Below are 20,020 nucleotides of genomic sequence, written 5' to 3'. Positions count from 1 at the left end.
CAAGAATTGCAGGCTCCACAGAATACACCTCTGGGCAATGGATGTCATACCTGAAACACAGGGGTCATGCAGAAGAGAAAAATGAGTACAGGGCATTGAGAGGAGCACCATACCAGTAGGTACAAGCAGTTTCAAGCATTGACATAGGCACCAAACTCTAAAGCTTCTAAAACTTGTGGAACCAGAGTGCCTAGACACTGTCATCAATGAAGCATGAACATTATTGGCACCCAAACACCAAAACTAATGAAAATGCCATAGAAATTTTTAGATAAGAAGGGTTGGGAGCACTTAAAGGGAAAAAAAAAAATTGAAGTATGTCTAGTGCCCAAGCCAAAGGTCTCAAACTTAGTGTTATTAGAATCCCAAAGAGAAAGGATAGCCCATGTTAAGATCAACTGAAGCACTGGAACAATGGTCAATACAGTCCAGCAAGAAGCTTCTGTGCCAGTTTTGCACAAGGAAGAACTGGCTATTTCTGAAGGGGATAATTAATCATGGTCAGTAGGGGGGCTTGACTTGTGCTCTATTCTACTTACTACTTCTACCTATAAGCTGCCCTTATAAATAATAATTAAAAAAAAAAGAAGACACCTTAAAGGCAAGAGGAGTTCCAAAGGAGCCAAGACGCAGGAATATGCATCTTTAGATAAGCAGGCATTTTACACTCCCTATTGGCCTTCAACAGCCAAGGGGAAAACAGATAAACCTACAGATTATAACTGGTATATCTCCCTCTACCATCTATAGGGGTGGAGTCAACCAAAATTAAGGCCTCCACCTTTGAATCACAGTTTAATTGTATTAGCCACTGACCTTGCATTTAACAAGCAAAAATCAACATCCATTAACATACTGTACTCTTGAAATGAAACCTTGGAAGATGACAATAGAACTGAAACTAAAAGCCTTGGCCTAGACTTCACTTCTTCACCTTTTGTCTGCCTTTGCTCAACATTGCAGTAATCAAGGGGAACAAATTGTATAATCAGAAATATAGGGATGGACAGGACCTCAAGAGGTCATCGAGTCCAGCCCCCTATGTTGGGGCAGGATGAAGTATACGTGTACCATCCTTGATACGTAGGTGTCTAACCTGGTTTGTGGTGATTCCACAACCTCTTTTGGAAGCCTATTCCAGTGCTTCCTATCTTCAGGGGATATGCAGAACAATTCATTTGCACGGTTGTTGCAGCTGTGTTGGTCCCAGGATATGAGGTAATATCTTTTATCGGACCAACTTCTGTTGGAGAGAGACAAGCTTTCTGGCTTACAGAGTTCTTCTTGATCACCAGCCTCTTTATAATGGTCCTAGCAGATCTGAAGACCTACCAGGTTCCCCTTCAGTCATCTTTTCTCACCATTAAACATACCCAATTTTTTAAGCCTTTCCTCAGAGTTTTCTAGTTCGTCCGCATCTTTCCTAAAGTGTGGCACCCAGAACTGGACACAGTACTCCAGCTGAGGCCCCACCAGTGCTGAGTGAAGCAAGACCATTTCTTCCCATCTTTTACTGTGACACTCCTGTTACTACACCCCAGAATAATATTAGCCTTTTTCACAACTACATCCCACTGTTGGCTCATTCAGTGCGTGATCTACTATAACCCCCAGATTCTTTTCAGAACTACTGCCTAGCCAGTTATTCCCCATTTTGTATTAGGCAGGAAAAATCAAATTCATTAACTAAGTACTCTGCAGTTGCCCTTAATGAATTTCACCTTTCATTTTACACCAATTCACCAATTTTGTCAAGGTTATTTTGATTCTAATCCTGTCCTCTGACGTGGAGACCCCTCCTAGCTTGGTGTCATCCACAAGTTTTATAAGAGTACTCTCCACTCCATTATCCCTATAGCCTGTCCCCACCATAGACCATACTACCCCCAAACTCACTCCACCCCCTGGGCCAGCTTTCAAAATGATAGCTGGACCTATGCACAGCGCTGACGGTCTGCCCTTCCCTGGTCTCTTCTTTTCCCACCAAGGGTGTGTGTGTATTGATTGTTTAATAAAAACAAAATACAAGAGATACCTTTATTTATGCCCTACAAATTGAGATAGCAGGCGGCAGCAAGACATACACAGGCAGTTTAATCCTTTGCTTACTGAAATCCTAGACCACGAATCTCCTCAAGTGCTTCCTAGGAAAATCTGATTTAATGAAGCATTGTAGTTTGCAGCATAAAAATATACATTATTGGTTCTCATTCTCAAAGTGTTGCCTCAACACTTCTGATTTGAACTGGTCCCTTTTGTGCCCCTCTAATAGCCTGATATCAGGCTGCTCAAAATCAGTTTCCAGCTGGCATGCCTCAGCAGTCCACCCCCGAAGAAGCCTTTTATCCTTAGCTTAACAAATATTATGCAACGTACAGCAGGTAGCTATGACCATTGAAATATTCTCCTTAGTGAGGTCTAACCTGCCATAAAGGCATTGCCAGCACACCTTTAATCTGCCAAACTCACATTCCACGGTCATCCTGCACCTACTCAGCTTATTGTTGAAGCACTCCTTACTGCTATCCAGGTTTCCTGTATATGGCTTCATGAACAATGGGAGTCAGGGATACGCTGGTCTCCCAGGATCACTATGGGCATTTTAAACATTTTAAACCACTGGAATCATCTGGTCCGGAAAGTCCCTGTCTGCAGCTTTCCTGTACAGGCCAGCGTTCCTGAAAATACATGCACTATGTACCTTCCCGGACCATCCAGCGTTTATGTCAGTGAAATGCCCGCAGTGATCCACAAGCACCTGCAACACCATGGAGAAATACCCCTTTTTATTGATGTATTCTGTTACAAGGTGGTCCGGTGCCAAAAATTGGGGTGTGCGCACCAGCTATCACCACTCCGCAGTCAAGGAAACCCATTTCTGCAAAGCCATCCACTATTTCACGTACATTGCCAAGAGTCATGGTCCTTCGCAGCAGGATCCGATTAATGGCCCTGAACATGTGTGTTAATGCAGCCCCAACAGTCCACTTCCTGACTCCAAAATGATTGGTGACAACTGGTAGCAGTCTGGAGTCACCAGCTTCTGCACGGCTATCGTCACGCACTTCTCCACCGACAAGGCAGTTCTTATTTTGGTGTTCTTGCACCAGAGTGCTGGAGCAAGCGCCACACACTGTTCCAGGAAGGTGGCTTTCCACATCTGAAAGTTCTGCAGCCACTGCTAGTCATCCCAGACCTGTATAACAATGCGATCCCACCACTCAGTGCTAGTTTCCTGAGCCCAAAAGCAATGGTCCACTGTGTGCAGCTGCTCTGTGCCAAAAGTAATCACATGTCGCTCCTATCCATGTCATCGAGCAAGTCAGAATGCTGTTCAGTTAGGCACTTTATGATTAACTGCACTGCCATTCATGATGTGTTAATGACAGCAGAGCATTGGAGAGCAGGGCAGGATCTATCCTTTCACACAAAGATGGCCGGCGAACAGTGAACAAGAAAAACATGCAAACCGATGCTGGAAGACCATGGAATGCTGGGACAGAAAACAATGCATCATGGGACGTTGAGCGCACACCCATGATGTACTGTGATCCACTCCGCCAATCCACAAGTCATAGCGGCATAATGTAGCGAGTATCTCTGTGGGATAGGTACCCACAGTGCATTGCTCTCACTGTCGATGGCACGAAGTGTGGACGCACTCCGCCGACAGAGGGAGCATAGTGCAAACATGCAATAGTGATACTATAGTGCTTTTTGGTTGTCAAAATAACTTTTGTCTACAAAACTCTGAAGCGTAGACAGCCTTAGGAAACACTAGTTGACAGACATAATTAAATATTGAGTGTAATCTAGTTTCCATGTAACTTTCAGATGTACATTTAAACCAATAAGTGAAAAATTATATTACAACTTCTTGCAATAGTACTTCATCCCACAGTTTGTAACTAGACTAAACTATCTATCCTACAGTCCCAAATGCAGAGCTCTCACTAGTTTCAAAGAACTGCAGGATCTCAGAAGTAGCTTAAGAGAGACTAAGCATTTGTCAAAATAAAGAGCATATGCATGAACTTCAACTCACTTACTGAAGCATATGAAGAGAGTCTGGTCTCAATCCCATCCCTACTGGGCACCTACAAGTAAAGATGATCACAACTGACAGTCTCAGCAAACCGGTAGAAGATTCAAACAGCTTTCTATCACTGACCTGAAATACTGCATTTTCTTTTCTGTAAATTTGGATACTTTTTTTAATTGCATGTCTTTATGATAAGCCATACATGAACAAATGAGGGTTAAACTTTGGCTCTTAGTCTTCCCTACATGGCTAGCAAGATAAAGATTTAGGAGTCAGTTGGTTTTGCATAGTAATTATAAAACAAGAGCCTATTGCAGGGGTCGGCAACGTTTGGCACGCAGCTCGCCAGGGTAAGCTCCCTGGCGGGCCGGGCCAGTTTTATTTACCTGCTGAGGCGGCAGGTTCAGCCGATCGCGGCCCCCACTGGCCGCGGTTCACCGTCCTGGGCCAATGGGGGCGGCGAGAAGCCGCGGCCAGCACATTGCTCGCCCGCCCCGCTTCTTGCTGCCCCCATTGGCCCAGGACGGCGAACCGCGGCCAGTGGGGGCCGCGATCGGCCGAACCTGCCGCATCAGCAGGTAAATAAAACTGGCCCGGCCCGCCAGGGTGCTTAGCCTGGCAAGCCACGTGCCGAACGTTGCCGACCCCTGGCCTATTGTGAAACATCCTAGAAAGTTTGGACAGCTATGCATGTTTGATTGTAAGCAGCAAGGAATAGCCTTTTAATTTAAACTAAGCTCTATGTAAGCTTAAAAGCTCGTCTCCCTCACCAATAGAAGTCGGATCAATAAAAGATTCTCACCCACTAATATCCAGAAACAAACGAGGCTACAACTGCATAATCTAAACTATGACCATTCACCTGCACAACACACAAAGGGTGAAGCCATCCTGTATGTGTTATGCAAGAAAGTGGGAGACCCAAGAGGTATCATGAGTTGCTTAAAACCTCCAAGAACAGGAAGCTAGAGACTCCAAAAAGGAGTTGTGCAATTTAGTCAATAGTACAGTATTCCCTTGCACAAACTCCAATGTTATTTCAACAAACTTGATCCAAAAAAAACACATGCCTTTAAATCTTAAATCCCCCTTTATCCCACGTATAGAAGACGTTTTTGACTTTTTAGATGAATACGTCACTGAGAACATTTTGTAAGAGTTCTTTTTTCTCCTAATAGACATCTTGGTCCTTGTAAATGAGACAAAATAATATAATTCCAATACTCTGACACTTTTATTAGTAAAACTGCTAACTCAGTGCATCACCACAGGGAGCCATTCATTACAGATGATCTATTTGGTCATAGTTAGCTGGGACAGACAGGAGTGTTCGACTGCAGCTCCAAAGCTTAAGTCCTGGAAGTACACGCACCTGCAGTCTCTCTCGGACATGCATTAAAAATCAGTCTAAATCAAAGTGCTGAATGGACGAAAGATTGATAAGTTTGGAACAAACAGCTTTTGAACTTCCCATGAGACTGGAGTTTCTATTTACTTAAACAGTATTTACACACACTGTTGAGGAAGCATGAGAAGTCAGTCTATTCTAATTAAATTATTTAAGTAGCTTGTGCTGTCAGTCTTGGGCCTGGGTTATACTACAAAGTTAGGTCAATGTAAGCCACCTTGCATCAACATAGTTGTGCATATATCTACATTTAAATTTGTCTCCCACCGATGTAAATGCCCTGTTACAGCAACCCAGTAACACTACCTTCCCAAGCGGCATTGAGCTATGGTCGATATACTGAGGTCATAGAAGCATGACTATAGACACTGCATTACTTTTGTCAACCTTAACAGGCATCCAGTAGCTGTCCCTCAATGGTCAATACTGACCACTCTGGTCATAACTGTGACCTCCACTGCCGTTGGGTAACAAGACGCTTCCTCCCCCTCCCCCCCTTAAAGCTTTTGAAATGCCTTTTCCTGATTGTACAGCCTTGTGAGCACACCTAGCAGCTTCCCATTGTTGTGCACAACTGCTCAGCTGAGCATGCTGGCTACACACTCCAGATGTGCTCCTGCTTGGAGTAGACAGGAGATACTGGATTTCCTGTGCATGTGGGGAGAAGAGGTTGTGCAAGCACAGCTAGAGACCAGCCATAGAAACATCAACATCTATGAGCGGATTGAATGGGGTGGGGTGGGGGGGGGGAAGAAATGCAGGAAAATGGTACAACAGGGACCAGTAACAGTGCCATGTGATAGTGAAGGAACTGTGCCAGGCACATTAGAAGGCCAACAGTTGATCCAGTGCTGAGCTGAAGACCTGTCGCTTTTACAAAGAGTTGCATGCCATACTTGGCAGATATCCCACAACCACCCCACACACCACCATGGATACCTCCAATAGATCCAAGACACAAGCCCCTAGCTTCAACAGCAAAGACAAGTTGGAGGAAGAGGATGGGAAACATGCAACCAGGTGGTCCAGCTATGCTGTGAGTCAGGACCTGTTTGAGACTCCACCACAGTTCAGTCAGCTCTGGCAGATGAGCCCAATAAAGAGGAAGGTACCCCAGGTAAATGTGAAACTATTTCACATTACAAAGATGTACTGATGGTGTCCCCAACTTAACAGGGCACAGCTATCAATTTATTAGTTTATCCATACAAGAGGCAGTGGTACAACCAAGAGAGATAGCATCATCATCTGCTTTTCATTCTCCTGTAGAATTAAGCAAGCAGGGCTATGTGGAATAGTTTATTATATACACAACAATGTTCCTTGGATCCACCTGAAAGATCCTGATGAAACTTTCATGGAGGTACTCTGCAATCCTCTCCTGAAGGTTTCTAGGGATGGCAGCCTTGCTTCTTCCTCTGATGCAGGACACTTTCCCACACCAGTCAGTGATAACTTCAGTAGGCACCATTGCAGTATACAAGCTAGCAGCATACAGGGGCAGGCAGCTTCAGGATACCAACAACAGCTTTCCTCTCTGTGCCTTTGTTCCCTCAGGAGTGAGATATCAGCTAAAATCGCCACCATCTATGGAAAATGGTTCCAGTATTCAGTGCCATTGCCCTATTTGCATACTTTCATACAACCGAGCAATTCTCTCCTCATTTCCCTTACTCCTAGGCAGACCATACTCACCATGGCTTGTGCTGAGAGTGGTGCCGTGCATAAGCCTCTCAAAGCAGAAATTTCAATAGCATGTCTTGTTTAAAACTTTACAGGAGCAAGGGAAGGAAGTTCTGAATCTTAACTTTTGATTTCTGTTGTGACTATACTGTTTTAACTGCAGCTGCGGCCTCGAGGGGTTCCCCCTTAACGCCCACAGAACACCTGAGCCAGATAAGGAGGAGAAAAGAGCACTCGAGATGACAAGTTCAATGAGATCCTGTAAGTCAGTGTTGCTTCAGGTCATGGGCAAAGGGCCTCGTGGGTGAACACTGCAGACAGCCTGGTGAAAGAAAGAAAGAAAAGGAGAAAGGCTCTGGAGTCCCTGCAGGAAAAGGAGAGGGAAATGCACCAGACCACAATGGGGGTTCTCCAACAGCAAACACAAATGCTGATGACTTGTGGACCTACAGGGTTAACACTCACTGGTTCACCTCCCTTTTGAGTTCTCCATGGAGAACTCCATTACAGCACCTCCCTACATACCCCCTCAACATTCCACGTGACATCAGGGACATCTCATTCTATGACATTCCTACCACTACCACTCCACACTGAAGGCTATTAAGGACAACCACAGCTTCACAGACTGATCTGTGAAAGCCATGATTGCTCTATGTGCAGGTAAAATGGACATGAATGTTCGGTCCCCTTAAGGACTGTTCCACTAATGTATTAGGTTTAATGTATTTGCTTTTAAATTGCAGATTTTTCTTGGCACTGGTTTTGTTACTGAATAAAATTCTATTTGGAAAATAATTCATCTTTATTAGTTCACAACATATGCTGCAGAGTGCCTAGCAGTTCTGAAAGCACCCACTTTACTAGTTGCTGTACAGGGTGACAATTCGTAGGATCAGTGACAGTAATCATCAAATGTACAGCAAGTACTGCAAAATTAATAGATTCATTGACAGTATTCTATTCACAGATATACACCAAGAGCACCACAATTTCTAGCCAGCCCCAAAACAGCAGGGTCAAGTAGAATATAGTACACCACAACACATTACTGTGGCTCACTATTAAAATGCTCTTCCAAAGCCTCCCTGAGCTCCACACTGAGCTCTTCTAATAGCCCTTATGTCTGACTGTTCAAACTCTGCAGACAGCCACTTCACCTCTGCCCTCCCCCCCAAGATATTATGCAGGACGCAGCAAGGAGTTATAACCTTTGGGACTTTTCTCCCCCACTGAGATACAATTTTGTGAACAAACAACACCAGCAACCCTTCAAATGACCAAAAGCACATTCAACTGTCATTCTGAACCTGCTGAGCTGGTAGTGGATTCTCTCCTTGGTGCTGTCGAGATGGCCAGTGTATGGCTTCATGAGCCTGGGGAGCAATGGGTGGGCTGGGTCCCACAGGATCATTATTGGCATTTCAGTATTCCCAATGATAATCCACTAGCCGGGAAAGAAACTCTGGCTTGTATCTTTCTGAACAGTCCTGTGTTCTTAAAAGATGCAAGCGTCATGTACCTTCCCTGACCAGCCAACACTGATGTTGGTGAAGCATCCCCAGTGATTCATCAATGCTTGCATAACCATAGAAAGAGTAGCCCTTTGTGTTCTGTGGCAAGGTCTAGTGCCAAAATAAGGATGCGAGTGCCATCTATTGCTCTCCCACAGTTCAGGAATCCCACTGCTCCAAATTCACCCACTATGTCCTGCACATTGCGGAGTCTCTCAGTCCTGTGTAACATGGGGCAATTAATGGGCCTTCACACTTGCATGGCAACAGCCCCCATAGTGATTTGCCACTGACGGTAGCAATCCAGCATTGCAAGTTTTCACAGTGAAATCGCCACTCTCTTTTCCACTGTCAGTGGTGCTCCCATTTTCATGTCCCTCTGCTGGAGGATTGGGGAAAGTTTGGCATACAGATCCAAGAAAATTCTGCAGCCACTGCTCACCATCCCACCAGTCAGTGCTCATTTCTCAGACCCAGAAGCAGCATTACACCATCTGCAGCTGCTCCACAAATGCCACCAACAACCTTGAATTGGTTCTCATTATATCCCATAGTACCATAGTAACTCGGTCTACACTAAGGAGTGCTTTGGCAGGAAGCTAAACTGCCAAAAGCAGTTTTTGCCAGCATAACTGCATCTACGGTAGGAACTTTTACCATCACAACTATATCAATCACAAATATAGACTGGGTCTGGGAAGATTAGAGGTGTTGGATTTCTGCCAAGATTCAGTAACTGTTGAAGGGCTCAATTTTTTTCTATAAGCCTCTGCTTAGGTAGGTGTGTGATTAGTTTGAAGCCGTCCATCCCCACCAACTGCTGGAAAGACATTCTCTGTTCTACCTCCAACTCCAGAGCTTCATGACTGCTGGCGATATAGGGTCTATTCTACACACCCTAGCCCAGCTTCTGATTTGAGCACCTCACTCCACACACATACACCTATTAGTCTCAATGCATTGACTCCTTTAAGTTCCCAGATCAACAACTTCATTGCTTCTGCTGCTGCTCATAGGTTTCCTAAGATGCAGAAGGGGGAAAACTCGCTTGCTACTCAGAACACTGTGGAGACTTAAGAAAGCAATGTATTGACTTCAGCCTCAGAAAGTTCTCTTCACAGTCAGAGCTAATAAACATACATGTTTTGTGTAAGTGGATGATAGCTATAGATTCAGCATGATTTGGTAGCACTAGCTCCCCTGCTTGGCAGAGAGAGAGAACTGCTGGATAAGTAGGCAAGTTAAATTTCCAAGCCCACTTATTACATGACATTTTCTGAACCCCTCTCTATTTTGAGATTTATTTTTGTAAAAATGTAGTAGGCTACCCTTAAAAACACTACAATAGATAACTTTTTTTAAAAAAAGTTATACAACCAAGGAACTATACACTAAAAAGTTCAGGCATCTATATAGCTTCACATAGCATCCACACCAACTACAACCTCTCCCAGGACTACTTCTCAATCTAGATACCACAACTCAACCACTAGAGGGAGTACTCTAGCTAAATTTGTTTTGTAAGAATGTTCTGCTTCTAAAACAGGGGTGGGCAAACTTTCTGGCCCGAGGCCCACATCTGGTTAGGGAAATTGCATGCAGGGCAGGGGGTTGGGCTGAGGGAGGGGGTGTGGTGTGCAGGAAGGGGCTCAGGGCAAGGGGCTGGGGCAGAGGAGGGGTGCAGGGTGTACGAGGGGGCTCAGGGAAGGGGGTTGGGGTGCAGGAGGGGGCTGAGAGCTGTGGTACAGGGAGGGGTGTGGAGTGCAGGAGGGGGCTCAGGGCAGGAGGTTGGGGGGCAGGAGGGGTGTGAGGTGTAGCGGGGCTCAGGGCAGGGGGTTGGGTGCAGGCAGGGGGCTCAGGGCAGGGGGTTAGGATGCACAGTGCAGGAGGGTTCCAGCCCCACGTCGCTTACCTGGAGCGGCTCTGGGGTGGCAGCAGCAGCGCACATGGGGGCCAGGGCAGACAGGCAGGGAGCCTGCCCGGGCCCCACGCCACTCCAGGAAGCGGCCAGCACCACATCCCTGCAGCCCCTGGGGAGGGAGGGCAGACAGCTCCATGCGCTGCCCTTGCCTGTGGATACCTCCCCCAAAGCTCCCACTGGCCGCGGTTCCCGTTCCTGGCCAATGGGAGCTTCGGGGAGGTACCCACAGGCGAGGGCAGCTCATTGAGCCCTTTGTCTCCCCTCCCTCAGGGGCCGCAGGGACATGGTCCCGGCCACTTCCCAGAGCAGCACGGGGCCCGCGGCGCCATGGGGATGGCAATCCCACAGGCCAGATCCAAAGCCCTGAGGGGCTGGATTCAGCCCGCAGTTTGCCCACACTGTTCTAAAAAGAACCCTTTATAATACTGATATACAGGGCATGAAAAAATTTGAGAACCCTATTAGCCAGACATGCCCCCACACCAGCAACACCCTCCCCATGAAGTCCAAAGGCAATACTCAGCCTCTCTCCCATTCCAGTAGCTGGGATTTCCACTAGGGTACTGTGTCCCTGGACTCTGCATCTTTCATTGGTGGAAAGGGATGGGAGAAGAGGAAGAAAATATTTTTTGTTATATGGAATTAGACATCACAGGGCTCCTAAAGGAAATCTTCCAGAGTTCTCTATTTTACTCCGTCATACAAACTCCTTTTCTGGGCCCTCCACAGCCTGTCCTGGCTGCAGCTCATACATTTCCTCCTAATCCAAGAAGCAGCAACATGAGTAGGGCCCTACCAAATTCACGGCCATGAAAAACATGCCACAGACAATGAAATCTGGCTATTGTAGGGTAGTCGCAGTATTGCCAGCCTTACTTCTGCACTGCCTTCAGAGCTGGGGGGCCAGAGAACAGTGGCTGCTGGCCAGGCACCCAGCTCTGAAGGCATCACCGCCACTACCAGCAGTGCAGAAGGGAGGGTGCCATGGCATGGGGGGGTGAGGGTTTGTCACTTTTGGGGGAAAGCAGGGCTGGCCTTATGGGTGGATGACTGCCCAAGGTGCCATGGTCACCACACACACACACACACACACACACACACACCTCTACCCTTTAACCCGGATGCTGGGGAGGAACAGAGCTGGGGCATCCTACCATGCGCCAGGGTTCAGCTGCTAGTCCCGGCAGGGCTGTGGTGGTACAGGCCTTCCTCTTACCTGCACAGACCCCTCCTGGGGCCAGGTCAGACCCACCTCTTGGGGCAGCACAGAAAGGTGGCAATACCATGCCATGCCATCCTCACTTCTGCACTGCTGTCAGTGGTGTGCTGCCTTCAGAGCTGGGCTCCCAGTCAGTAGCCACCACTCTCTGAAGGCATTACTGCCCATCTTTGATAGCAGCACAGACGTAAGGGTGGCAATACTGTGACCCCCACCACCACCCATAGACTTGTGACCTCCCCCCCACACACACGCCCTTTTTTGGATCAGGATCCCCAGTTATAACACCATAAAATTTCATATTTAAATATCTGAAAACATTTAAGATTAAATCCTATGACCAGGAAATTTATCAAAATGTACTGTGAATTTTGTAGGGTCCTAAACCTGCGTGATCCCTCTTGCCCACAGGGTTCTTAATAATTATAGTCAAGATGACTAGAGTATTGCCATAAGTCCTTAGGAAACTCCAAATGGGCTGCATTGTCTAATCACCAAAGGCTACCATAAGCCCATCACATCAGATGGTCTTCTGCTCTCTATCTAGCTTCCTACAGAACAGCAAGTCAAATTCAAAATTTTCTTCATTTTCAAGGCACTCAGTAAACTGGATCCCAGATACCTAAAAGGTTGCCAGAGGCTCCAGAATTAGGACCATGAAACAGAATTCTATTCCTCAAGCACAATGAATCACTTGAATGTTAAAACTCATCTGTGGACCAGGCACAAATTTCTAAGGCTGTGGAATAAACTCACAGCAGCTAACAATCACCTTAAATATCACAAACTTCCCACTTGAAAATTTAAAAAAAGTCACTGTGCTTCTCTATTTTTGGTCTGCTATGCGATATACTGAAAGCAATGTCAGTTTTCCCCTTAGAGAAGGGCTCACATGACAAAGTCTAGTCACATCCTTTAGGCCTGGTCTACACTTAAAAGTTAAGTCAACAGCTATGGCACTCAGGGATGTGAAAAATTCACACCCCAGAGCACTGTATCTATGCTGACTTAATCCCCATGTAGATGCAGCTAGGTTGATGGAAAAATTCTTCTGTGGATCTAGCTACTGCCACTCAGAGAAACTGATCACCTACAGAGATGGAAAAACCCCTTCCATCATTGTAGAAAGTGTCTACACTACAGTGTTACAAAAGCACAGCAGTGGAGTCATAGCTGTGCTACTGCAGCACCTGTAGTGTAGAAATGACTTTGTGGAAGTGCTCAAATACTACAGTGCTGAGGGAAGTTTAAAAGCCTTGTCAAAAATGACTTGACCAGAGTGAATATTGTTCATCCTATTCTGCTGTAACTTCGCAAAACTATAGTAAGCAGGAAGCCACGAAACTACCTATCTGCAGAGTTAGGAAGACCACACTATAGTAGTTTTTGCAGCCAGAAGGACTAGAAACTTTAGTAGTAGCCTCCCCCAATCCTCTCCACTAATGAGTGAGCAAGATCCTTTTCAAGCGTTGATAACCACAATAGTTCCTCCTGCATTTCAACGACCATGGCAAAAATGCAAAGACTGCTAGTATGAAATATTATGAACACAAGAGATTTACGTCATTTCTGTGTAGCATTGTACCTAGTTACAACAGCCAAGATTACCGTAACCTAGAGTTGCTAGGAAGCATTTCTCTAGTTTTTCTATTTGATCATTTTGATTGCAGCTTCTTCATAGTCTGCTTCATCGTTTCTGCTATACAAGTACTTAGTTTTTCTCGCTGAAAAGACCTTTGTAAACATTAACAGATCAGGAAAATTATGTGTCATTTGAATTAAGTTTAAGTAAAGAAGCTAAAGGTTGATTTACCAGTAACTATTTTTCTAAAAGTTAGTCTCAAACAATTTATGTCAGTGTCTCTTTAAGACAAGTTAAAAGTTTGCCTAGGAAGCTCTTCCTATGCGTGGAATCCTGCTGGTGTGATAAAGAATGAATACCTGCAGACCTTTGTTTACACTGGAATGGTGTCATAATTGCATTCAATTTTTTCTGGAGATCTAACAATAGTGTATCAGCAATAAGGCAGTTAGAACTACTAATTTTTCCATTCCCCACCCCTCCTACTTTTATTTTCCCAATGGACAGCAGATGCTATACAAGAGAGTTCCATCTCCCTGATAATTGTATAGAATTTAGTCTTAATTCCCCTCCCTTTCTAGATAGTTTTGCCATTAAAAAACCTTCTCATTCTACTCAATACATTTTCCTGCACCTTGCACTTCGAGTCTCAGGTTGCACTTTAGATTTTCTGCTAAGCACATTTGACCACGAGGTGGCAATATAGCCATAAAAGGACAAATTATAAACCAATGAATTGACTGCAATCACTCTTCTTGGGCAGCACACCAGCATGCTCATGCTATCTTGATGAAGAGGTAGAATGCAAGGAAATACGTTTTTTATCAGTGATTTTTCTCAATCTAGCACACATTAATAAAAGTGTACCTTCATCTGTTTCGTGATCAGCAGCATTCTACCAATACTTTGGCAAAAATGCTAAGAATCAAAAAGCAAAGGTTTGAGATCAACTGCTTGTCTCCAGCTACTGGATAGGTGAATTTAGCAGAAAAAGCTAAAGCAAGATTTGATCCTTCGAGATTCTGTAGCTAGCAAAAGCAGAAACTGACAGGTCAGTGCAAGATGCAAAAGACTGAAAAGTCAAAGCTAAACTAAGCCCTACAAACTTATGGAAAAGAGACAATCAGCCAGCAAGGATATAGGACTCTTATACTGTTCCTGCTGTTAAAAAAAGGCTGTAAAATGAAGAAGTGAGAGTCAGAAGAGTAAAGTTAAAATACCTAAAGCTCTTACTTTAATAAGACATACCTTGATAGTTTTATACATCAAGTGTTGACTTAATTCAAATGAATTTTTCTTTTGATGTCACTTCAAACAGAATTTAAGGAGACAGACATTAAAATCAGCAGTAATTCTAGAAATGTTTATATTTCATATTAGCAGCACCCCTCACATTTTAGTCATGTTCTTTAATCAGCAAGACCTTGAAAGTAATTAAACATGGACTAAATAGAAGGGAGGGCTTTCTGAACTCCTTCCATCTTAAATTATAGGAACAAATTCTATTTTTACCAATACCATTTTGGATTATTTCATATGGCCTGTGAAAGTACTTTACAAGTACTTATGCTATAAAAGCAGTATGTCTTTTTTAAAGAGTTGTTACAGTCTTATTCTTGGCCCCCTTGTTTCTCACCTCCCTCCCTCCCCCCCCCCTCATATATCCTTCCTTCTGCTGTCATCAGCTTCAGCCACCATCTCTAACAACTAAGACTGTCTTTAGCAACAAAAAGAAGTTTGTTACCTCAGAACAGCTAATGCTCATCAACTATTCTGCTGTAAAAACATAGTGGGAACAAGGAACTGTAGTTTTAAATTTACTGTGATTAGGTGAAGTCAACCATGGGCATGGATGCAATGTTCACCTCACCTAATTTACAATGGGTTAACACTATAAATGCCTTGCCTCCATTTAGGATTTTACAGCAAGATAAAACTTATTATGCATCTATTGCTGTCTTGTCTCCTCCATCCACACCTGTATGTCAGCCCAGCTCCCTGAAACCATCACTACCAACCCCCACACTATTCCTATGCTCCATCACAGCTGACACTACCATCAGCCTCCCTGTCACACAAAATCTTGATCATGTGGTCATTTCACTCTACCCTCCCCCCCGTATAGTTTGTATCCAAATCCTGCTGTTTCTCCCTCTCCTCCCCCCCCCCGCCCAAACATTTCTAGAAACCCAGCTTTTTTGTTCTACCCATAGAACTAAGACTCATCCAAGACACCCTCAACATGTTCTGCCGTCTCGACCCCAACACCCAGCATCACCTGCTTTCCCAATTCACAGAAGACAGCTGCTAAGGTCACCTTACTATCTCATCTAACCAGGCCTTCTTTCCTCATTTTGGTTATGTCTTCACAACAACCAGAAGGTGTAATTCACAGGAGGGGTAGATATACATGTGCTAGTTCTGCTTGAGCTAGCATCTAACAGTATGGCCATGGCACCACAGGGTAACTGCCCAAATAGCTATCCAGGGAGTCAGACAGAATCATACTTGGGCAGCTAATCTGATCTGCCACCCATCCCACCATGGCCACACTGCTATTTTTAATGTGCTAGCTCCAGTGCAGCTAGTACAAGTGTCTACCCATGCTGGGAAGTACACTCAGCAGCTGTGTATACATATCCTTTGAATCCCTCCACTAGCTTTCCTTCCCAACCACAAATTTAAACTTCCCACCTTCAAGGTTATGTAACTATGCCATTCCCTATTCGGACAACTTTATTCTTTAATATATCAAACACTCTTCAACTCTTGATGCCAATCTTGATACCTCATTTGACACTCTCTTCCATGGCCTCCCCTATGCATAGAATGACCTTCCTGAACCAGTTGCTTGGCCACTGCCTTTTCCTCTTTCAAATCCCTTCCTTAGAAACTATGTATTTTAAGTAAAAAACAAGAAACTGACTTGTTCTATATTGTGGCAGAAATGGAACACACTAGTACTAATCACCTCACCCACTTGCTTGCATCTTGCATCCCTCTCCCATTTAGTCCATAGGATGCAAGCCCTTTGGGGCATAGATTGTTTCTTCCTATATATAGGTACAGCACCATGTACATTCCAACTACTATTGCAACAATTAAAAAAGTGTTAAGGTTACATAGGTACCACTGACAACTATTAAAGAAACTCACTTCTCTGCCTGTAGGAGTAGAGACTTGTATATAGATTTTTATTTATTTTAAATGAGCAAGCCTGTATAGAGAGGCAATGGGATCCAGGGAACTGAACAGGTCAGACCTTGGTTCTATACCCAGCTCTACCACTTTCTTGCTGTAGGACCTTGGCCAAGTCATCTCTCTGCATCCCTGTATACCCTCCCACTCTACAGCTACCCTATTTATGTTGCCAGCTTTAGGCGAGGAATGGTCTTACTCTGAATTTGTACAGAGGCTAGCACAATGGGGACATAATCTCAGTTGAATATTGACTGTCCCATGCTGCTAACAGAACTGGAAGATGCTTATAAACTTTGCAGGTTCAGATCATTATATGGGCAAGTTTCACTCTGGACCATTATTTGGGGGGAGGGGTTATTATAATTAGTCTTGGCATTCAAGAATAAATGATGCTGTCTAGATTTTTGCACATTTCAAACTCACCCAAGTTCTGTTCCAAACCACTAGATATAGAGTTAGTCCAAGGGCAATTTTTTAAATCCAAAACTTCTTGGAAAAGTCATCTTTCTTTAAAGGTTCATCCTTTCCACATCCTCACCAACAGTTTGATACTTGCATACTTTGGTAATTTACATTTTTTATTGAAAAGGTTCTGGTGATTAGTCCATTATTTAAATTAATTGCTTCTGCTGTTGGCAAAAAAATTGTAATTTTCTTTAGAAAATGATCTACTGCACATATTCTGCAACAGCTTTTAAATCATTTCAGAAATTTTTGGTATGCACAGTTAGTCCACAAATATAGCAACAGAACAAATACAACTCCGAAGGAGCTGCTATGGTCTAATTGGCAATAACCTTTGTGTTACGTTTTTCTTGACAAGATAAACTGAAACAGCAGTGATCTGTAGGATCTGCAGCCTATGGAAGCACACTGAATTCAAAAGAGTTGAAGGCTCAATACGTTAAAGAAGATATTGGTGGAGTGTTTGAAAATAAAATGTTACAAAAGTTGGAGAGTCTCCTCTACAACAGAGCCACGGAAATCCAAAGCCAATACAGACACTCCAGCCTTATTCATGACATTGTGCCTTGACACTGCAGACATCTCTAAGCAATGCGTGATCTCACTTTATGTGGTGCAATACCCAGGCTCAAGCAGATAGGAAGGCAGAGAGACAGCCTCTGTATTCAACATTCTTGTATGTCATCAGTTTGGTCTTTTCTTAAGAGCCTTTTAAGATTATTTTCAAAATATAAACCAGATACCAATTAATCAACATTTTATTTTAAAAATGTAAAGTTTCTCTATGGCATTTCTAAACAGTATCTGGCGACAAATATTGGCTAATCTAAGAACATTTAGGAGTGTTAAAAGCCAACCACCATAGCAGGAATAAAAGGAAACATTATGACACTACTGACAACCAACCAGTTTAACAGACACTGTGTGTTCATAAGTAACACACCAAGATTTGTTCAAAGCCTCCTCTAGATGTCTATTTATAGCCACCCAGCCTCTCTCCAATTTCCCTTGGCCCCTCCTCCTCCCAGAGCCAAGTCAAGGGAAGTTTAATGGATGTAATCCTGGGCCCTGAGCTGCAGAGCTCATAGGAAATTCTGCAGTTCCAATCCAATGATCCCATGTATAGCAACTGGAGATAAAGAAGAGATGACTGGTCTGACCCAAGTGGAAGCAATACATAAAGGGTCACCCTTATCGCTACTTCATTAAGCAAACTTGTTTTCCCCTCAATTAGTGTCACTAACTAGTCCATACACATACACCAGGGTCCCAGTGCAAGATGTTTGCCCCCTTCCCAACTCATCAATCAACTGTTTCTCTTTTTGTTTTTTTAAAGCATTCAGTTCAGAGCTCACCCTGCACAACAGCAATGTCATCCATGTAGCTTCTTCTTCATGTTTTAATTACACCTTACTACTGTATTTGATGGGGGGGGGGGGGAGGGTTATGAACTGGAGGCTAGGTATTTTCTCTAGAGACACTGTCCAAAAATAAATGATTGAAAAGCAGACTCCAGAACCCAACAAGAAAGTGCATGTGTGCATATATAAAGCATAATGCCAGACAGCTGGCTTCTTCTCTCTCGCCAGCAACAACAGCAAGAGCATTAATGCTTTGGTGAAGCTGGATATTTCCTCCTGCATTTAGTACACACACTGCAGCCCTAACTCTACCATGTATCCCCCTACTTCCCCTCCTCCCCCACACACCGCGTACTTCCATCAGCCTGTAGTACCAGTACAAAACCTAGTAAGGGGGCAGACCTGTGGCAATTACAACCCACCCTCCTCCCCGATCAAAACCAGCCCTCTTTCCCCCATCTCAATGCGGACTGCAGCGAGGGGAAGGGAGGCAATTCCCCGCAGGGAGGGGAGATAATCCCTGGGAGGGGCAGCGCGGGGGGAGAAGGGAGGTAGCGATAGGGAGAATAATCCCCTCGGGGAGGGAGGACGGGAACAGATAATCTCCAGGAGACCAGAGAATGGGGGCTGGGGAGGGAGCGCTAATCCGGAGCGGCCAGAGAATCGCTGGGGGCACAGCAGCGGCGAGTGATCAATCCCCACCTAGGGGGCAAAATCAAACCCTCTCTCCCTCAAAGCGCTGCCATGCTCCCCCGCAGGTATGTGGCTCGGGGCGGGCCTGCGTGCGAGCGGCTCACACACGGGGTGGCTCGACCCCCGGAGGCAAAGGAGCCTCCTCGCAACGCCGAGGCCAGCCGGCCCCACTCGTTACAGCCTCCCGCCGGCTGCGCCCGGCAGGGGAGAGGAGCGGGGCGGAGGGGTCTCCGCAGAGAAACCAGAATAGCAACAGGCCCCCTCCCCCCACTGCCTGGAGAGGAGCCCCGTCCAACAACCCGCACCGACCCCTCCGCGTGGGGGGGGGGCACTCACCGGCTGGCCCCGGCTCCCTCTCCCCGGCTCCTCCTCAGCGGGCACAGCTCTGCCCCATCTACAAACTCCGGCTCGGCTAGTCGGGTGAGGGGGGAGTGCCCAGAAAGCCGAGGCGGCTCCTGCCCGCCCGCCGGCCGGCCGCCACCGCCGCTCGTGCTCCAGCACAGACTCCCCGTCCTCCCTCACAACGCGCGCGGCCGCAGCCACTATGGCGCGTGAGCGCTACCAGGGGCAGCGGTTGCGCTTCTGCCGAGCGCCCAACAGCTGCTCCAGCCAGTGAGCGCGAGCGCGCCCCCTCCTTTCCCCAGGCCCCGCCCCTTTAACTCTTCGGAGCCCACGTGGGAGCGTGCGCGCGCCGGCCGCCTCCTCCTGTTAGTGCGCCCGAGGCGGCTCACAGGCCTGATCGCTTCGCAGTAGGGAGCCGGGCTCTGGTTGAAGGAGCGTCCCATGCATTGGGGCTGCAGGCCTTGGCCCCTTAAGGGAAGGACAGATGGTGCGTTATGTCCATTAGCTGCAGGTGGTGTTTGGCCCGAGTATGGGCGGCTTGGTTCTGGGGCGGGGTGTCAGCAGGGTCACGCCCTTAATTGGGCTGTAA

The 20,020-nt window shown here is 45.7% G+C and overlaps 1 protein-coding gene across 5 annotated transcripts in view; it reads right to left on the bottom strand.

The window, feature by feature from the left end:
- The window catches only part of PALS2 (protein associated with LIN7 2, MAGUK p55 family member), a 128,820-nt gene extending 109,117 nt beyond the window's left edge, over positions 1 to 19,703 (bottom strand). For 2 of the 5 annotated variants that reach the window (XM_005290868.5, XM_024106787.3), the window contains exon 1: positions 19,426 to 19,703. The gene's annotated coding sequence lies outside the window, so the exon portion shown is untranslated. The remainder of the gene's footprint in view (positions 1 to 19,425) is intronic. The other 3 variants (XM_042861518.2, XM_024106785.3, XM_042861513.2) reach the window with 3 other exon arrangements.
- Positions 19,704 to 20,020: the final 317 nt, after the last annotated feature.

This window comes from Chrysemys picta, chromosome 2, assembly GCF_011386835.1.
Source record: "Chrysemys picta bellii isolate R12L10 chromosome 2, ASM1138683v2, whole genome shotgun sequence".
NCBI classification, from domain to species: Eukaryota; Metazoa; Chordata; order Testudines; family Emydidae; genus Chrysemys; species Chrysemys picta.
Note: the sequence above shows the minus strand (reverse complement) of the source record. Positions and strands in the feature narration are given on the sequence as shown.